The sequence below is a fragment of the Dasypus novemcinctus genome, chromosome 14 (genome assembly GCF_030445035.2).
Source record: "Dasypus novemcinctus isolate mDasNov1 chromosome 14, mDasNov1.1.hap2, whole genome shotgun sequence".
NCBI classification, from domain to species: domain Eukaryota; kingdom Metazoa; phylum Chordata; class Mammalia; order Cingulata; family Dasypodidae; genus Dasypus; species Dasypus novemcinctus.
Genome location: NC_080686.1, coordinates 104,561,553 through 104,576,684, shown reverse-complemented (window position 1 = coordinate 104,576,684; position 15,132 = coordinate 104,561,553). Strand labels below are relative to the sequence as shown.

General features: G+C 55.1%; 1 long non-coding RNA gene across 4 annotated transcripts; it reads right to left on the bottom strand.

Moving 5' to 3' along the window:
• Nucleotides 1-260: 260 nt before the first annotated feature.
• LOC139436438 (uncharacterized) lies at nt 261-13,973 on the bottom strand. 4 transcript variants are annotated; one of them, XR_011645717.1, is made up of 6 exons: nt 13,592-13,973; nt 12,327-12,565; nt 11,852-12,060; nt 11,533-11,680; nt 8,864-10,001; nt 261-1,156 (listed from the first exon to the last, which is right to left on the bottom strand). It is a non-coding gene; the product is annotated as an uncharacterized lncRNA (long non-coding RNA). The 4 variants fall into 4 exon arrangements; XR_011645714.1 differs by lacking the exon at nt 261-1,156 and adding an exon at nt 5,253-6,179; XR_011645716.1 differs by lacking the exon at nt 261-1,156 and adding an exon at nt 5,253-6,179 and having other exon boundaries at nt 8,864-8,957.
• Nucleotides 13,974-15,132: the final 1,159 nt, after the last annotated feature.

Genomic DNA, 15,132 nt, shown 5'->3' with positions numbered 1-15,132 from the left:
GGGCCATTTTTTTTAGGTACTAGGGCCTGGTATTGAACCCAGGACCTCGTGTGTGGGAAGCTGGCGCTCAACCACTGAGCCCCATCTTCTTCCCTGAGTTTTTTTTTTGTTTTGTTTTGCTTGTTGCTTGTTTTTGTTTTTTTCAGGAGGCACTAGGAACCGAACCCAGGACCTCCCATGTGGGAGGCAGGCACTCAACTGCTTAAGCCACATCCACTCCCGGGTGATTTTTAAAATCCATTTTAATTTTATTTTTCGCAATAGGCACATAACAGTTCCTCACATTTGTTTAAAAGTTACAGCTAAAGCACTTTGCCAACCTTGAAATTATGTTTTTCAACCCCATTCTGTGAGGAGTGTGTGCCAGAAACTGCTGGTGTCCTATCAAATGTCCATTTCTCCCTTTTCTCCTATTAAAGAGTGCTTATGGGGAAAGGCAATATGCCTTGCTAAAAAATGACATTTCCCAGCCTTCCTTGAAAGTAGGAATAGGTGAGGAGTTGTTGAGTAGGACTTCCAGGAGAGTCTTTACGCACTTCTTCTTTCATGCTCCCTGGAACTAAGATGTGATAGCTGGATATCTAGCAGCATTTTTGTACCATGACGTGATAAGTCTGGCAGAGCAGAAAGATAGAAGGTGGCCGAGTAGCTGATGACTATATCACCACGCCAGCCCTGGACTGTATAGTTCCAGACTATTCTACTATGAGAGCAAAATGAACTTGTACCTTGCTGAAATCATGGTTATTTGGGATTAGATTTGTCTAATCTAATAATAACTGCAGAAACTATAATCCTTATCTCTATTTTATAGAAAACAGTAACAGTCGTCACATATTAAGCACTTACAATGGGCCAGGCTCAAGGCAGAGCTCGTTCCATATATTGTCTCATTAATTTTCACAGTAGCTCTGTACCAGCTGTTTTATAGGGGGTGATTGAAAGCAGAGGGGTAAGATGATGTGGCATCTTCCTGCTCCAGCCCAGCTGTCCCCAGAGAGCCGCCCTTTCATGGTGAAGATGTGGACAGATGCCACCACGGAGGGAGAGACCCGGAGCCCAGCGCGGAGTCGAGGAGCTGTGGGTTCGGGTGAGGAGCAGGTACACGTCATCCGCTCAGGGGTCGCGTCAGCCGCCTGGGGCTCGGTGTCCTCGCCTGTAGGGTGGGGTGGGGGGAAGGCAGGGGCTGTGCGCCAGCCCCCAGTCCTCACCCTGCACTCGAGGACGCGGCCCTGCTCTGGGGGTGTCCAGCCCCTCCGGCCCCCGCGGCTCCCGGGGACCCCCGCGGCTGGGAAGGAGCCACGCCTGCAGCTGGCGAGCCCGAGGCGGCGCGTGACGCCGGCAGGAAGCTGCCTCGGGCCGCCTTTCCCCAGTGACACCATGCTTCCGCGCTTTGTGCAGGCCCCGCGGGCCGGTGACCACTGTCCCCCGGGAGCCCCTGGCCCGCCGCGCCCTGCACAGCCGCCCTGGGCGGCTCCTGGACACAGGAAGCGCTTCCTGGCCCTGCGGCCCTCCTCTCCAAAGCCGGCCTGGCTGCCCCGGGGGCCCTGGGAGGGGCCGAGGGGGGCTCCAGGAGCACAGGAAGCCCGGGAGGGGCCTGCCCCAGCCCCGGCCCTGCGCCTACAGGCCGGGTGATCCCGGGCGACCCCCCTGCTTCTCAGGGACGGCGCTTCCCGTCAGGAAGCTGGACAGGGAGCCGGCCCTGCATGGATCTGGCACCCCCACTTTCCAGTTACTCAACCTGGAGCAGGCCTTGGCCTCGGTTTCCCCATCTGTCAAATGGGTGGGGCGGAACCAGCTGGGACCTCAGATTGAAAGCAGGACGGATGAACCTGGAGGTGTCTCCAGCTCTAAAACTGCACCATTCCAGCTGCTTCCGCTAACACGCGAAAGTCAATCTCCCTCTGCTCTGCACGGGGCAGGCACGCAGGGCAGGGAGGGCAGGCGGGACCGAAGCGCAGCCCACACATGGAAGGGGCTGGGGCATGCCCCCTTCACCCTCTCATCCTATCCCTGGGCCTAGGAGGCTTGCCAGGCCAGTGCACGATGCTGAGTCACCACCACAAGCAAGTGCCCATGGTCATCTCCCCTCTTGCTCTCAGACATCCCAGCAGCTGGAGACCAACAAGGAGGCAAGCAGGTTGACAACAAGGAGGCAAGCAGGTCAACAACAAGAGGCAAGCAGGTCGACAACGAGAGGCAAGCAGGTTGACGGAGTGAGTTCGGCTCCCCGTGACCTGGGAGAGGGAGGAAGCAGGCAGGTGTCCTGCCGAGGGGACATTTGAGCAGAGCCTCAGTGACAAGGTGGGGCCAGGCTCGCAAAGACCTGGGATGGCATCCCAGGCAGCGGGAAAATGCTGGGTGGGGACCTGGAGGTGGGCATGGGGTTGCCGTGTTCGTCGTGGCAAGAAAGGGCAGGGGGCAGGAAGAAGGGCCCAGGGCGAGGTCGGCCAGCAGGCGGGGCCAGGTGGCGCGAGAGGGGGCCAGGCTGCATTCTGAGAGCCACAGGCAAAAATAGGTGGTTTCCAACCAGGGGAGGGCCGTGGGTCCGGACGTGCCACTCCAACGATGAGCTGGGGACTGGGCTGTACTTGACCTCGCCGTGCCTCAGTTTCCCCTTCTGTAAGACAGGCTCCGTGGCACCTTAAAGCGTTTTTGTGAGCACTGCATGGGATGAGGCCTTCCCACACGCCTGGCACAGCACTCAGGAAATGTCCATGTTGGCGGGTTTTAGAAACGGCTGCCAAATGCAGAGGAGGGCTGGTGAGCGCTTGGACCATGCTGTGCAGTGGGCACGACGCTGCCGGACCCCCACGGCCGGGTCGTGGAAGGCCACGTGGCTTCCCTCCCTTCCCTGTTTCCAGAGGCTTCCGGCTGGGCGTTCCGGTTGCCACGCTGCGAGGAAGCCCAACGGCAGGGAGAGCCCGGGTGACGTGCCCCACACGCCATCACAGCCCCGGCTCCCGCCAGCTGGGCAAGGACGCCGCCGGGGGGTCCAGCCTCCCGCTGGGCGAACCCGCCCCCGTCACTGCCGTCTTCCCAGAGGAGGCCCCGGCACCACCAGGGGGCCGAGCTGTCCCGCCACGCCCTGCCAGACGCCTGGCCCCGGAACCCACGAGCGCGGCAGCGCGGCGTCCTGGGCGTGGCTGCTGCGCCGCCCTCGTCATCAGAGCCGTCAGCCGCTCTCACTGGGCAGCCAGCCGCCCCTGCCCTCTCCCTGCATGCTCACCCGACTCAGCGCCCCGACAGCGTTTCCTCTTCCACGCGTTTTGGTCCCCAATCTTAGGTCATCTAGGTTCGTGGTCTGAGAACTTGTTTTTTTTTGTTTGTGTTCTTAAGATTTATTTTATTTATTCACTTCCCCCCATGCCACCCCTCCTTGTTGTTTGCACGTGCTGTGTCTTCGTCTTCCTTGTTTCTTTAGGAGGTACCAGGAGCCGTACCTGGGACCTCCGATGTGGGAGGGAGGTGCCTAATCGCTCCGGCCACCTCTGCTCCCTGCTTTGTTGTGTCCCTCTTTGTTTTTCCTCCGTGTCTCATGTTGCGTCATCTTGTCATGTCAGCTCACTGCGCCTGCCAGTCACATCAGCTCGCCGTCTTCTTTAGGAGGCGCTGGGAACCTCTGCTCCCCGCTTTGTTGTGTCTCTCATTACACGCCCTTTCTTGTGTCTCTAGTGTCATCTTGCTGCCCCTGCCCGTCGCTCCAGTCCGCTGTGTTCTTTAGGAGGCACTAGGATCCGAACCAGCAGCCTCCCGTGTGGTAGGCCGGAGCCCAGCTGCCTGAGCCACATCCGCTTCTCAGAACGTGGTCTTTTTTTTTTTTTTAAGATTTATTTATTTATTTATTTATTTCTCTCCCTTCCTCCCCACCCCAGTTGTCTGTTCTCTGTGTCTATTTGCTGCGTCGTCTTTGTCCGCTTCTTTTGCTGTCAGCGGCATGGGAATCTGTGTTTCTTTTTGTTGCATCATCTTGTTGTGTCAGCTCTCTGTGTGGGCAGCGCCATTCCTGGGCAGGCTGTACTTCCTTTCGTGCTGGGCGGCTCTCCTTAAGGGGGGCGCACTCCTTGCGCATGGGGCTCCCCTACGCGGGGACACCCCTGTGTGGCAGGGCACTCCTTGCGTGCATCAGCACTGCGCATGGGCCAGCTCCACACGGGTCAAGGAGGCCCGGGGTTTGAACCGCGGAACTCCCATATGGTAGGCGGACCCCGAACCACTGGGCCAAGAGTTCTTTGTTTCAAGTGAAACCTTAGGTAGGTCCAAATGGTGCTGCTCCATGGAGTCGGAGTGGGAGCCCCGAGTCGACCTCCCCCTGCCCCTCCTCCTCCTGCCACAGCACCTGCAGGGAACTTGGGGAGCCGGGGGCCCAAGAGCAGCTCAAGATCCCTGGCCTGGACCCCCTTCCTGCTCCCGGGACGGCGGCGCAGCGCGGAGCTCACTGTACCAGAGGCAAGCTGTTGGAGATTTGGACCCAAAGATGTATCGGGAATGAAAGAAAGAGAAAAGGGAGAAGGAAACAAAGAGGAAGAACGCTCAAGCTGGGATCAGGGTGTTGTGAGTAGAGACTCCTCAGACAACTTTATTTTCTACCTGTGGCATTATATACACTCAAACTATCTAGATAACAAGCAGTGTAACTACACATTAACAATACTCGTAAATTAAAGAACTTATCTCAAAGTACAACGATTTAGTATTCCCTTCAAATTACAAAGTGTGTTTGCTCGTCTTTCTCCCTGCCGGGACAGCTCTGTCCTGTTGACCCGAAAGGCTTAATGGCTGCATTTCTATGGTAAAAGCGCAGCCATGGAAACGGCACATCTCTCTTTGTGAGACCACCATGCCTCAGTTTCCAACAGCAAGCCTCTTCACTGCTCCGGCGCCACTGCACGCACCTGGCACCCACAGCCTGGTGGGCTCTGTGCCCCGGGGCGTCCAACACACACCCTCTGCCCACCTAGGGGGGTCTCCCGGGGTTCAGGGAGAGAGGCAGCTCCGCCCTGGGCGCAGGGCTAAAACGGCAAACGAGAGAAAGTTCTCAGCGCATAGCAGAAGCTTCCTAAGGACTCACGGAAACAGGAGTCCCGCCCTCTTGCTCAGGGGTCAGGGCCCCTGTGTTCCGGCCTGGCTCCGACTGACTAGCCAAGCCCCCTTGTGGGCCTCAGTTTCCCCAGCCTGAAATGAGGGCAGTGGGCTCCGTGCCCTGAGCCCCGCCCCCACCGCTGTCTGGCACAGGCCCCGTGAGGCCTAAAGCAAAGTGGCCAGGGCGGGCGGTGCTGGCTCTGTCCGGCCAGTGGACAGCCCTCCCAGCACCAGGCGGTGGCTCTGACCCCCTGCGGCCCAGCTCAGGGCCCAGCCGGGGTGGCCTGGAAGGGTAAAGAACCAGCCCCCCCAGGAGGGCGGCGGCTGCCGCTCCCAGGCCAGCTTTCATGTCGTGGGATAAAACGGCCCCGGAGGCCACACGGAGCAGGTGCACTGCTTGGGGAATGGTACCTAGTGGCCCCCCTTCTAACGCCCCCAGGCCAAGAAAGAGCCCAATGGCCCCCAAGCCCGAGAGTAGCCCAACTCGCTCTTAACTCGAGGGTTTTGCTCAGCAGTCGATCACCCAGCGTCCACTCTGCGCGGGCAGCCGCACCTCGTGCCGGCCAGATGCCCCGGCGGGGCCCTCAGGCCGCTCGTCCTCGCCGCCTCTCCCGGGCCGCCCGAGCTGTGTCGTCCGCACTCGCTCCTTGGAATCTTCTTATGAAGAGGCTTCCGTCATCTCCCTCATCCCCTGCTTCGTTATCTGCTGGCACAGTTCACGTCGGAAACGGAATTTGAGCTTCGGGTCTTTTCCTGTACTTCCCCGTTTGCATCTTCCAGGGGTGACCAGTGACTTTTCTATACTACCACGAACCCAGGGACTTGCCCTGCCTCAAGCCTCCAGCGCTGGCAATGCTGTTCCTTTCCAAAGCCGAAGGGGCCCTTCTCTGGCCAGCGGGAACTCTCTACGCTGGCTCCAGAGAGCTTTTACCTTTTCGGTGACAAGAAGCTCCTGCCCCAGACCTGGAATCTCGTTTCTCCACAGGGCCCCGCTTTCTTCCTGGGGAAACGGTGTTCCAGTGCCACAGTATGAATTCTAGGGATGCGTAGAGCTACTGGGTGAGTCACGTTTTCTTAGGCTTTTTCAGGGCACAGAGCTAGGAAATACCAAAGTATTTGTTAAATATAAAGTACAAACTGGTATTTCCAATTAAAATTCAGAACTACAGCATTTTGGTGGAAACCCTTCCATATTACATTTGCAATCACCTTTCGCCACACATAGACTTCTTCTTAGGATAGAGGTAGAATGAGTCGAATTGTGGCACCAAAAAGATGTCGTGATGTCCTGGCCCCCGTAGCTCTGGGTGTGAGCTTATTTGGACATAGAGCCCTTTGCAGATGGAATTGGTTAAGAAAAGGCGTGGTCATACCAGAGGAGGGTGGGCACCCAATCCACCGTGACTGCTGTCCTTGTGAGACAGAGAGGGGCACCCAGTGGAGAGGCCACATGACGACAGAGGCACCCGGTGGAGAAGGCCACGTGATGACAGAAGAACCCAGTGGAGAGGCCACGTGACAGCAGAGGAATCTGGTGGAGAGGCCACGTGGTGACAGAGCACCTGGTGGAGAGGCCACGTGACAGCAGAGGCACCGGGTGGAGAAGGCCGCGTGGTAACGGAGGCGGAGACTGGAGTGCGTGGCTGCACGCCACGGGGTACCAGGGACTACCGGGAACCACCGGAAGCCGGAGGAGGCCGGGCAGGATGCTCTCTGCGGGTTCAGAGGGATCTCGGCCCTGCGGCCCCCTCGGTTTCCTCCGGGGCCCCAGACGCGTGGGACAACACATTTGGGTTGCTTCAAGCTGTGGGCTGAGGGGCTTTGTTCGGGGGACTTCAAGACATCCTCAGGCGGAGGGGCAGCGCAGCCCCACGCTCATCCCGCCTTCTCCTGCGCTTTCCTCCTCAGCACCCTCGGGCGTTCTTTACCTGCCAGCACACGTGGCCCGCGCGCCTGCACCTCGCCCGGGCCTTCCGCCTGGAATGCTTCTGTTAACGACTTCCCTCTGGGATTCCTGGGCATCCTCAGACCCTAGGAATAATTTTTCCCGACTCCTGGCAGGCTGCTCTTTCAGCACGCCTCTCACACTCGGAAGGCAGCCTGCGAAACGTACTACTACTTAGCTCACATTTCCTTTCTTGAGTATTTTGAACATGTTTCTCCTTTTTCTTCTGGCAAAAAGTGTGACTATTGAAAATTAGACACTCTAATTCTCATTTTCATATAAATACATTGCTTTTTTAACCCTGATGCCCAAAGGATTTTTTTTTTTTTTTTTACTTTTGCTTTAAAGATTGTTGATTTTACCAGTTTCTTGTGTCTTGGTGTTGGTCAGTCTGGACTGATAGTCTCAGGGACATAGTGTGCTTTCACAACATGTGGCTTCAAATCCTTTTATTTCAGTAATGTTTTCTTGAATTATAGCTGTTACCGTTCTGTTCCTTTGGATGCCTGTTATTCACATGTTTGATCTTTCTGTCCTGTCTTTAACAAGGGAAGGATTGGGCTTTCTCTTGAATACATTTTATCAGTCTTCATTTCTTTTTGATTTTTAAATTTTTCCTCCCTTTTACTTTTTATTTCTCTGAAAGCTTTATCTGCTGTGCTCCTTCTAGTTTTGTCTTTGTTTCTGAAATGATTTCCCTGTTTCAATTCTTTCCATTTTTCAATTTCTGATTTACATTTCCTTTTAAGTCTTTTAATGTTTTCTTAAATCTTTTTGCTAACTTTGGAATAGAAGGTTACTTTTTTCTTTTTTAAATTTCACATAGATTTTTCTCAGATTCCCCAAGATTAGTAGATTACCATTTTGATCCATTTTATGCATATATTTTTCTGCAATGCTTTTGCTATCTACAGGCATGTGATTGTGCTCTTTACTCTCTTTCTTTTTTTATCCCCCCACCCTTGTTGCTTGCACCCACTGTCTGCTCTCTGTGTCCATTCGCTGTGTGTTCTTTCTGTGTCTGCTCGTCTTCTCTTCTCGTCTTTCTCTTTAGGAGGCACCAGGAACCAATCCCAGGACCTCCAGGGTGGGCGACAGGCACTCAACTGCTTGAGCCACCTCAGCTCCCTGGTCTGCTCCGTCTCCCACTGTCTCTCCTCTGCATCTCTCTTTGTTGCATCACCTTGCTGTGCCAGCTTTCCGCAGGGCATGGGCCAACTTGCCTTCACCCAGGGCCTCCCATATGGTAGACGGGAGCCCAATCACTTGAGCCACATCCACTTCCCTCTTTACTCTCTTTTATTTTATTTTATCCTATTTTAATTTTTTTAAGATACATAGATCACAAAAAATGTTACAGTAAAAAATATAAGAGGTTTCCATATACCCCATAACCCAACCTCACCACTCCTCCCACATCATCAACTTCTTTCATCATCGTGGCACATTCATTGCATTTGGTGAATACATTTTGGAGCACTGCTGTACCACATGGATAGTGGTTTACATTGTAGTTTACACTCTCCCCAGTCCATTCAGTGGGTTATGGCAGGATATATAATGGCCTGCATCTGTCCCTGCAATATCATTTAGGAAACTCCGAGTCCTGAAAATGCCCCCACATCACATCTCTTCTTCCCTCTCCCTGCCCTCAGCAACTACCTGGCCACTTTCTCCATATCAATGATACAGTTTCTTCCATTGCTAGAGGCACAATAGTTCTAGAGTAGAACACTAGTAAGTCCACTCTAATCTATATTTTATTCCTCCATCCTGTGGACCCTGGGATGGTGATGTCCACTCCATCTCTAAATTGAGAAGGGGCTTAGATCCTACCTGGCTGATGGATGCAATTCTCCTGCTTGCAGTTGTAGGCACTCTCGGTTCCCTGGTGTGGTGGTTGACCATCTTCACATCCCTGTTAGGTGACCTGGGCAAGTATGATGAACCAGAGAGTAGGTGTTGCAACTCTGTTGAGGCTCAGGGCCCAGCTGTTACATGGACAGTCCAGAGATTCAGGTCTCCTGAGTATACACCAACCCTAGCACCTACCACAGGTTCAGTAAAAGTGACAGAAGAGGCATGTGTAGAAAGGTCATGTCTGAGTCCAACTCCATCACACCCAGGAACACAAATTCCATAGTAGGGCCCTCTGACAAGGCACTGAACTCCAGAGCCATTTACCATGACCATAGAACCTGTGTGTCTCAGGAGCACCACTACCTGGGGTTTGTCTACTTTGGTTGTCTCTGGGATCCTGCCGAGATGTGTGTAAGTGTGCTCTCTCTGATGACGTCCCAACTCATTTTGAAGTCTCTTAGCCATATAAACTTATTTGTCGTCCCCATTTCCCCCTTTTATTCAAGGTCTTTTTCTAGTTGCATCACCAGCCGGTGATGGTAGTAATCCCTCGATGCTAGAGAGGCTCATCCCTGGGAGTCGTGTCCCATGCTCAGGGGAAGGTAATGCATTTACATGCTGAGTTTGGCTTAGAGAGTGGGACAGGGGCATAGGGATACTATTGAATGGGGCTTTACAGACTAGAGTTGGGAGGATGGGTCAGATGGCCCAAGGAATTGGGGGGAGAGTTGGGTGGTGCAGATGAACATGGGAGATTGTCGGGTATGTGGCTGAAACTATAATGTTGAGAAAACTCTTTAGAAAATATCATAAGGAAGGGCTACTTATTTAAGGTGCTTAACAGGAGGCATCTGGCACAGGGGCAAGCATTTAGGGAGTGTGTGAGTGCTCATCTTGTCATAGTGTGTTATATCTTTGGGTGGAGACCCATACAATGAGTGGGAAGGTGTCCTCCTATCCTGGGGAGGCCTGATGTTCTCAAACAGAGGGAAGGGTGTCTCTTGAGAGCATTGATGTCTCCCAATGAGGGCCAGTGTGTCAAGCCCTCAGCATTGTTGCAAGTGTCTATGAATCTGGTCCTTCAACTAGTGAAGCTTGGTTGTCACTGTGGGCCCTGAGGAGAGGGGGAGAGAGAAATAGAATAGATAAAGCAGGGGTAACTGGGGGACAATGGAAGTTTTCAGCCATTATTTCCTCTAACAACCCTTCTGTCCACTTTTCCTGCTCTTCTCCTTCTGGGATGCCTACAAAAATGCATATAGGACATGTTAAATTTCACCAAAAATCTATAAAAGTGTATAGTCTAAAATGTAAACCATTATGTAAATCATAATGTAACTAAAAATTTAGAAAACTGTGCAGTCTAAAATATAAACTATAATGTAAACCAAAATGGAGCCATGGTTGGTAGCTATGTTTCAATATCGGTACATCAGCTGTGGCAAATACAACACGAACATATAAAAAGATCATTGCTGGGGAAGGGGGAAAAGGGTTTGATGTTGGGTGTATGGGAATCCCCTATATTGTATATGTGACTTTACTGTGATCTAAAACTTTTCTTAAGACAAAATTAAAAATTAAAAAAAAGAAAAGGATGTAGACACTGAGGAAGGAATGGAGGAGATTGCCTTGCCACGGTACATACAGGGCAACACCTATTACTGTGATGAAAGGCAAGATGTTGAAAACAAAGTTTTATGATATTTTTCATTTTTTAATACCCCAATTTCTTTTTTATTTTATTTTAGTTTTTCTAAATTAGTATGTATTCTATTCCTAATCTTTAAATCTACCATTACTATTTCATTTTCTTACTAACTGAATTTGGCACTATATTAGGCTTCATTTTTTAAGAAGTTTTGGATCACAGAGGGGTTCAGCTATGGCAAGGAGGAGCACAGGTGTGGGGTGCCCTTGATGGGGGAGGCATGGGTGGGAGGGAGTTCCCCAGGGCATGTATATAGGGCACATAAAAATGTTCAGGTATATATTGGGTATTTTCTTAGTAGTTACAGTTACAAACAACAGCAGAGGGAGTGCTGAGTTCCTAGCCAGGGGAGCTCTGTCACAGTCCCCAATGGAACAGCAACAAGGCCCCAAGTGCAAGGGCAAAGACCAGTGAAGAAGGATGGTCCATGGTGGGCCCTTGATACTGATGACTATGCTTAGGAGCCTGTGTGCCTGAATTCCAACTAGGCCTAGAGCTGCAGGGTGCCTAAGAGTTCCCTCCTGAGAGCCTCCGTGTGGCTCTTTACTCTCTTTTTAATAATACCTCTGTGTGGGATTTGACCTCAGTACCTTTCTGTTGCTCGTTTTTATATAAACTTGGTTGGTTTCTGAATTTTTAGTCGGTGGGGTTCAGGAGAACTTCTCTGCCCTCAAGGAGCTGGCTCCCTCTGCGGTCTTGCTCTTCCAAGGTCCATTCGGTCTGGTGCTGAGAACCCGCCACCTGCTCTTCAAGGCCTCCGGGCCCTGCCCCCTCTGCGTTTATTTGGACCCTCTCTTCCTTGTCTCTGTTATCCCCGTCCTGCGCAGTGCTGACCTGTGCTGACTTGCTCCTGCAGTCTCCTCGCCCCGGCGGGGCGCCTGGCAGCTCCGCTGGCCCACCGCCCTCCGCCCTCCTGCAGGAGCCTTGCACGTACCGCGTGGGCCGGGTGGACCCTTGGCCGTCGAGCCGCTGCTCGCAGGCGGCTGTGCAGCGGATGCCTGTGTCGTCCAAGGCGCTCCTGTCCTGGCGTCCGTCAGACGCCCTGTCGCTCCTTCCTTTTCCTCCCACGTGGACGCAGACGCCTGGTGGCAATGGAGCTGGTGGGGGGGGGGCGGCCGGCCTGCCTGCCCCTCCCTTCAGGCTGAGCCCCTCCGTGGCCAGGGGTGCAGTGGACAGAAGCCCAGGCAGGTTAGGGAAGCTGAGAGCAGCGCCCCCGTTCCCGGGGAGAACCTGAAACCCTGCGCTTTCCCCACCTGAGTCTCTGGGGCTCACGGGACACCCCGGAACCGCGGTTTGTTCTCAGTCTTGTCCCTTGGCTTTGCTCTCGAGTGCTTTTTCTCACGTGGGAATTCAGGGATATTGAAAACTGCTGCCACCGCCGCGGCCATCTGCCCAGAGCCCCTCAGCAACCGGCCCGCTGGCAGCGCTGTTTCACTTGGCCCAGCCTCACAGGGCTGACGCTCTAGAGAGAAGCACAGGGTAAGGCTTGGAGAAGATCCGCTCCCCTCGTCTCCCAACATTGCCCCCTGGAAAGCGCCCTGTTCTCTCCGTAGCCCAGCTGCAGCCTCAGCGCCCCGTCCTGCCGTCCCATCACCTCTCCCATCCAGCCCCTTCCCCTTGGCCAGCCCCTGCCCAAGTTGGGGTGCACGCCACCTCTCCTGGGTGACCTCCCAGCCTGCGGCCTCCACCTTCGCGCTACTCCATCAACCTCCAGGGGCTCCCCCCTACCGACAGGAGCAGGGCCTGGGCTTGTCTTCCCTCCCCGTGGTCGTCGGCACCTCCTGGTCCCATCGGAGTTGACGTCAAGGGTGGAGAGCCTCCACGTGCTGACCCCGGCGCCCCTGCTGCCCGCACCCCTGCCTCATCTGGCCACAGCTGGGGAGAGCACTCCACGCTTCTGTCCTGGGGAAGGGACGACGGCGCATTCACAGAGAGCGGAAGAGCTGACTCTTGGCTCTGGCAACGGCCTGGTGAATGAGAGGCGCTTGCCACCACCCTCAATGTCACCTCGACAGGGCAGCTATGGGCACCCGGGGGTCGACGCCGGGGCTCCCCGAGAAGGTCAGCTAGGTCCTGACCCAGGCTGAGTCCCCTGTGAGCACCAGGTGGGGATGGTGGATCCCTAGAATAGCTGGGGGATGCAGAAAGCAGAGGGGCCCTGAGCCCCCCTTTCCTGGGGCGGCCTCCTGCCTGTGTCGGCCGCTCGGAGCTCGTGTCCTGGGAGTGTCCCGGCAGTGGGCGGCCCCGGAGGCCTTGCCGCAGGGTGAAGAAGGCACGGCCTCTCCCTGCATGGACAAACCTAGGAGGCTGGGGGGAACGGGCCATCTCAGCAGAGGTCAGCGCCGTAACGACGGTGCGGGGGTCAGAAGTCCCACCTCGGGCGGCGGACTTGGCCCAGTGGTTAGGGCATCCATCTACCACATGGGAGGTCCGCGGTTCAAACCCCGGGCCTCCTTGACCCGTGCGGAGCTGGCCCATGCACAGTGCTGATGCGCGCAAGGAGTGCCGTGCCACGCAGGGATGTCCCCCACGTAGGGGAGCCCCATGTGCAAGGAGTGCGCCCCGTGAGGAGAGCCGCCCAGCACGAAAGAAAGTGCAGCCTGCCCAGGAATGGCGCCGCCCACCAAGAGTTGATGCAGCAAGATGATGCAACAGAAAGAAACACAGATTCCCGTGCCGCTGACAACAACAGAAGCGGACAAAGAAGATGCAGCAAATAGACACAGAGAGCAGACAACCGGGTTGTGGGGGGAGAGAAATAAATAAATAAAATAAATCTTCAAAAAAAAAAAAAAGCCCCACCCCCATGCCGACCCCACAGCCCAAACCTTGGACAGCACCCCAGGACCAGGGGAGACCCCAGACTGCCTCAGAGTAAGCCCCATGGCCAGGGGCACCCCGGGCACTGCCCACGTCCCACGCAGCCCCGTGCAGTGCTGGGCAGGGCTGGGAGTGTGTGCAGCAGAAACAGGTAAAGAGAAAAGCAGTCTTACTCTTATTTGGCAGATGAAAGTGCCACGTCACTCGCCCAGGCCACCAGCAAGAACGTGGCGACGCTGGCATCGGGGCCCGTGCCTGGCCTGCGCCCTCCAGATGCCATGCTGGGGGACACCCAGCCCTCGTCCCAGCTCTTCTGGCAACTCAACACCTTGGTCCGGAGAGGCCCAGGAGGCCTGAGACCAGGAGAAGGGGCCCGTCCGGGGAGCCTGGGCCCCTGGCTGTGGCCTGGGGTGGGACCGAGGCCAGGCGAGCTTGCGGTGCTCAGCTGACCAGGATGGGCCCGAGGGAGGCCCCCCCCAGGAAGGCTGCAGCAGGGAAACCCGCCTCGGGCCCACCCGTCCAGCCCCGGACCCGGAAGAGGCCGAGCCTCTCCAACCAGTTCCTCCAGGCTCTGACCTGCCCCTGGCCCCAGCGGCCACCCCTCCCGGCCTGAGCCTCCAGTTTTGATTTCCTGCCTCTTTGCAGGTGCAGCGCCTGGGGGCATCTGAGTCCATCCTGCTCCAAATTCAAGCCAGGCAAGCGGCCAGGGCCCTTCACTCACTCAGCAAATATTCTCGGAGCACCTGCTGTGTGCCAGGCGAGGACGCTGCAGCAGAGAGCAAGCGGGTGATGGAAGACCCTGCCCCCGGGAGCCAGCCCTCTAGGCGAGAGAGGGACAGCGAGCGGGCGGCAGGCTGCAGAACAGCAGCTGAAGGGACACGGGGCCAACAGCCCTTCACAGAAGCCACGAGGGCACCCGAACACAGGCCCATTATTACCCCCACTTTACAGATGGGGAGACTGAGGCACAGTTAGAGCTGCCCAAGGCCACATAACTGTTACCAGATTTTATCCAGGTTCTTGGCTATGCTGCAGAAATGAATTTCAAGAGCACGCCGGGTGAGTTAGGTCAGTAATTTATTCAGGTAGGGAGAGAAATGGGAGAAAATAACAGAGCAGGGGTCCCAGGTAGAGAGGAAGGGGGTGAAAAGGGGTAAAGAGGACTGGTTTACAAGCACAATTCCCCATCATAGATTATGAATGCCCAGGTTTACTTGCGTGGGCACATGGCAGAGGAAAAATGGTGAGGGGCACACACAGGGCAGGACGGGACCACAGGCAAGAGAGCAGGGCGAGAGCACACGCTCAGGCTGTGCCTGGCTTTTAAGCTGCTAATTCTTCCACCCCTTTGCTAATGGCAGGGAGGGGCTCCAGCTGCTTGCTGCTTTGATTGATCACCCCACCCATCAATGCCCCAGTGAGCACCCAATGATTAAGTCCCTCGGGAACATCGGGGGCTTTTCCTTGCTCCCAGAAGAAATCTTTGTTCTGGATAGCAGAATCCTGGGGTGGGGGCTTCCAGCAGCCGCCTGGGGGTTACTGATGTCCACGTGGACTCTCTGCCAGGTTCCAGATCTGTCTATTAATTCCCTATCTTTTTTTTTTTTAAAGATTTATTTATGTACTTCTCTCCCCTTCTCCCCGACGCCCCCGCCCAGGTTGTCTGTTCTCTGTGTCTGTTTGCTGCGTCCTCTTTGTCCGCTTCTGTTGTTGT